Source organism: Arachis ipaensis, chromosome B04 (assembly GCF_000816755.2).
Source record: "Arachis ipaensis cultivar K30076 chromosome B04, Araip1.1, whole genome shotgun sequence".
Taxonomy (NCBI): Eukaryota; Viridiplantae; Streptophyta; class Magnoliopsida; order Fabales; family Fabaceae; genus Arachis; species Arachis ipaensis.
In genome coordinates, this window is record NC_029788.2 from 79141866 (window position 1) to 79147150 (window position 5285).

The 5285-nt window shown below is 40.6% G+C and overlaps 1 long non-coding RNA gene across 1 annotated transcript; it reads right to left on the minus strand.

Annotated features, from left to right (window-relative positions):
* LOC107637830 lies at positions 4289-5279 on the minus strand. Its single transcript, XR_001619560.2, has 2 exons — positions 4957-5279; positions 4289-4842 (listed from the first exon to the last, which is right to left on the minus strand). It is a non-coding gene; the product is annotated as an uncharacterized LOC107637830 (long non-coding RNA).

The window sequence follows — 5285 nt, forward strand, 5'->3', positions numbered from 1 at the left end:
TTGAAGTGCGAATGAATATCTTAGAAGCGGAATAAGTTGAATTGAATAGAAAAACAGTAGTACTTTGCATTAATCTTTGAGGAACAACAGAGCTCCACACCTTAATCTATGGTGTGTAGAAACTCTACCGTTGAAAAATATATAAGTGAAAGGTTCAGGCATGGCCGAATGGCCAGCCCCCATGATCTAAGAACTAAACGTCCCAAGATGTCTAATACAATAGTAAAATATCCTATATATACTAGACTAGCTACTAGGGTTTACAGAAATAAGTAATTGATGTAAAAATCCACTTCCGGGGCCCACTTGGTGTGTGCTTGGGCTGAGCTTGAAGTTTACACGTGGAGAGGTCATTCTTGGAGTTGAACGCCAGTTTGTAACGTGTTTCTGGCGTTGAACTCCACTTTGCAACTTGTTTCTGGCGCTGGACGCCAGACTGCAGCATGGAACTGGCGTTCAACGCCAGTTTACGTCATCTAAAATCGGGCAAAGTATGGACTATTATATATTTCTGGAAAGCCCTGGATGTCTAATTTCCAACGCAATTGGAAGCGCACCGTTTGGAGTTCTGTAGCTCCAGAAAATCCACTTTGAGTGCAGGGAGGTCAGAATCCAACAGCATCTGCAGTCCTTCTTCAACCTCTTAATCTGATTTTTGCTCAGGTCCCTCAATTTCAGCCAGAAAATATCTGAAATTATAGAAAAACACACAAACTCATAGTAAAGTCCAGAAATGTGATTTTTAATAAAAAAAAACTAATAATCAAGGAGTGTGTCTGCTTTGCATTTGTGTCGGTACCTGTCAATGGATCACCTTCGAAGCCTTTCAAAATGGAAAAGGGTTTGCGACAAGGAGACCCACTGTCTCCCTTTCTGTTTGTATTAGTTGTTGATGTTCTTCATCGGATGATTGGAGAGGCGGTAAGAAATGGACGTATCTCTCCGTTACTAGTTGGAAGGGATAACATTGAGTTGTCACACTTGCAGTTTGCGGATGATACTATTCTTTTCTGCCCGACTGAAGAGGAGACCATCAGGAATTATAAGCGGCTGCTCTGATGCTTCGAACTGATGTCAGGATTGAGCATTAATTTTGAGAAATCCAGCTTCATCCCGATCAATTGTGATAGGCTGTGGTTCTGTAGAATGTGTCTTTTATTGGGTTGTCGGGAGGCGTCACTACCAGTAAGATATCTGGGCATTCCCTTGGGAGCAAATCCGAGACTGGTTAAGACATGAAAACCAGTAATTAACAAAGTGGAAGAAAAGATGAGTCTGTAGAAAGCAAAGACCCTCAACAAAGCGGGCAGGCTAGTCCTCATTAAGTCTGTTCTTAGTAGCCTGCCTATTTACTATCTCAGCTTATATAAGATGCCGAAGACAGTGGCAGAGAAGTTGATCTCCCTACAACGACGGTTCTTGTGGAGTTCAGAGGATGGGAGGCACGGGTTACCGCTCATGAAATGGGAAGTAGTAATGGCTCCCAAGAAGGCAGGTGGATTGGGAGTTGGTGATGCTGAGAGGCCAGCCTGTACCCACAAGAGGGGGTCCTTGGATGGATATCTATCAGTTACAAATAAGCGAGCCGCAAGTGAGAGAAAAGATGATCAGAGGGTTGTCTATGGACCTCGGGAATGGTAGAACAATCCGATTCTGGGAGGATAGCTGGCTACCTAATGGGGTGTTGAAAGATTTGTTCCCTAGGTTCTTTTCGATTTCAAACCTTAACGGATCTGTTATAGGGGATTGTGGGTTTTGGGATGGGTTAGAGTGGATTTGGAGTTTCCAATGGAGGAGTGAGTTGTTCCAATGGGAGTTAGATTTAGTAAGCCAACTTCATGAGATATTACAATCATTCAAGCTCACAACTGAGAGAGAGGATAGAGTGGTATGGAAATTTGATAAGACATGTGTTTATTCAACTAATTCCTTTGTGCAGGTATTGTAGACGGAAGTTCTACTGGAGAAAATCACAAGCTATAGCTTCACTAGTGCTGTTTGGAAAGGGTTCGTCCCTCCGAGGGTTGAGTTTTTTTTCTTGGTTTGTGTTGGTCGGCAGAGTGAATACTAAGGATAGAGTGTGTAGATTACGTGTCATTGATAATATGTGTGTGTTATGCTGTAAGTCTGTGGAAAGGACTTTTCATTTATTTCTTGGTTGTGAGATCATTTGGCAGGTGTGGTGTGCTTGGCTGCTCGCCTTTGAAAGGAGGTGGAGCTTTCCAGGTACACTAAAGCATCACTGTGAAAGCTGGACGAATTCATCACAAAGGAAGGTTGACAGAAAGAGGTGGTTCATTGGATTCTTTGCTGTTATCTGGACAATCTGGCTAGAAAGGAATGGTAGGCTTTTCCGAAATCATGCCTCAAGTGTGGTGGAAATTAAATTATCAACAGGTCATTTACGTATTTCGAGGAATGGATTGGTGGTGAACCCTTTAGTTGTTAATAGCCATGCCGAAGATGACTAGAGAGTTAGTTGTATTTTGAATATTTATGTTGCTTGTAGCTATTTTCATTGCTCCACTCTGTTGTATTGAGCTCCCTTTACTTCAAAAAAAAAAAAGTCCGAAACCTCCATCAGCATCACAATTTTGCTTCTAATTTTTATCTTCCATTGACAAAGCCTCCAAACTCCTTAGAATATTAACCGGAGTAGGTTTCATTGAATTATTCTTATTATGGTTGGCTATTGAGAAATAATTCGATTGTTGGTTCTCCTTCTTCATTAGGTCAATACGTTTACCAATCTACTCAGCCTTCAGCCACTCCCTCCCATCCTTCCTCCTTAACTTCTCCACAAATTGTATCATCTAGTAACGAGTTGTAATTACATGTTTCATGTCCCAGACAGCTACAGTAAGCACAATAACAACTAATCCTCTCATATTACAGCTGAATTTCCATAACTTTGCCATTGGATCCTGCAATTTTGATATGCTGTTTGAGTTTATGAGTCACATCAAGGTTCACCTTCACTTTGATTATTCTATTCTCTTTGCCCTTCATTGAGAAAATTCCGACCTCCATTACTTCCCCCACTGCACAACCAATTTTTCTCCCCAAATCGATGTCTTGTATTGTTCCGGTAAGCCCCACAATTAAATCTAGATCGGGATATAAGAAAAATCAATTGCCAAAATCTCCATATCTTTACTCCATCGTCTAATATTAGCGATGTAATTTTTCAGCAGCCATGGAGTTTCTTTCTCCACACGAATCAGTTCTTGTTCTTTTTTAAAGAAGAATCGGAAGGTATTGTCTCCAGGAGCAACGACTCGAAACCCTTCAGGTTGTCTCCATATTATGAACATGGCAGGTTCAATGGTTCCAATGCTAAAGGGCTTGTCTGCCATAATTCTTCCTACCAAACTCCTCCCACAAACCTCCAGTCCGTCCTTGATGTATGAGTCATCAAGTAATATCACTCCTACAGCCTTCAATCTCTTCCTTTCCTCCTCACTCACTGTATCCTTGCCAGCAATCTTCATTGCACTAGCCAATAGAATTAAGCTTTGAACAAGGATTCTATTGACTGTGATAAGAAGGATTTCTCCCAAGGATTGACTTCGCAGCACCTAGAACCACCTGAGCACCTCAAACCTTAGCAGAGCATCTAGAGAACCTTAATGGGCCTTTTTCCAATGTTAATACTGAGAGCTATTGCAAAAATTAAATTGGTGCAATGGTTACTTATTTTTAACTTTTTTCAAACTGTTGTTGGGTTTGATTTTTCAATATCCTTGCAATTATAATTATTAACTGAGCAAGGCATCACATTTTTTAAAATATCATATACTAAATTTTATTTTAACTATCTGTTTGTTTTTTAAAATAACTTGGAAAACTTGGATGAACCATCAAGGGACTTATTTGATGATGAAACCATAATTATCTCCTGATTTTCTCTTGTTTGAACAATCAATGCTCTTTTTTACTTCCTTTACATTAGGTATATGAGCTTGTTTCTCTCCAATGTGGTACTGATCCTTGTAGCTCTCGAGTTTTCAAGTACATGAACCTTATTATGAGTTCACAACTTCGGCAATGGCGATGGGTTCTTATCCACCTTAAGTAAAATAAACATACAACAACAACAACAAAGACAAAAGAGTAACCAATTTATTCCTTCCCTAACAAAAGGCTAATTATATTGAACAAATCAAAGCTCATACTTCAGCATAATTTTAACAAAGATTAACAATATTTTCAGCATATAGCAGACTGGTCACAATTTTAACAAGGTTTCAGCATACTTTCAACAAAGATTAACACACTTTTTCAAAGATTAACAAGAAAGATTTCAAGGTTTTAGGATTTCAGTGCAATTTTTTTCAGCACAGCACAAACAAAAAGCAACAAAATAGAGTACAACACAGCACAACAATAGTAAGCAAAGCTAATCATTCAACAATTCACTTTGAGTAGCACTAGCATAAGCAGAATCAAGAACAAAGAATCCTAACCGAAGAACAAAGAACCAAGAATTAAAAATTAGAAAAAAAACCAAAGAAACCAATATAAATAGCACTAGCAAAATCCTAAACCTTGATTCCGATTGGTGGGTTGAAGACTTTGAGCACGAGGACGAAACAAAGACGGTGGTGCCTGAGCGTGACGGACGGCAGCAGGAGTGTGACAGAGCAGACGAAGATAAGGACTAACGTCAAGCTTGAGGAAGAAGGTGTGATTGGCGAATAAGGAAGAAGCATGGATGACCGGTCGACGACGGTGGTGGCTAAGCGCGACAGACGATGGCAGTGAGTTTCCTCCTTGCGGTGGGGGGAGGCTACTGTCATCTAAGGTTTGTTTTGGGGGGAAAAAGCTTGGTTTGAGCCAAAGCTAATCAATAATCAAATTATCATTCGACCAAAAAACAAAATATTCAATAATCATTCAATGATTTCGAAACAGAGAATAAAAAAAAATGAAGAACAAGTGAGCACTGCCACTGACCTTCGAGAGCGGTTGAGCACAATGGAGAGCGGTTGAGCGCGACGAACGACGGCGATTAGATGATGACGAGCTGGACGGTGAGCAGACGAAGACGACAAACGCCGAGCTTGAGGAAGAAGTTGTGCATCTGCAACTAGTGAGAGCGAACAGGGTTGGACTTGGAGAATGCCCATAGGACAAAGAGAGAAGCCCGATACTGCAACAGACGGTGGCAATGGCTCACTCCGTTCGGCGGTAGAGAGTTTTCACTTTTTCTTTGGTTATGTTGAGCTTTCTGAACTCTGAAGGAAGGAAGGAATGAATTTGGAGAAGTTGTGGAGGCATAGGGT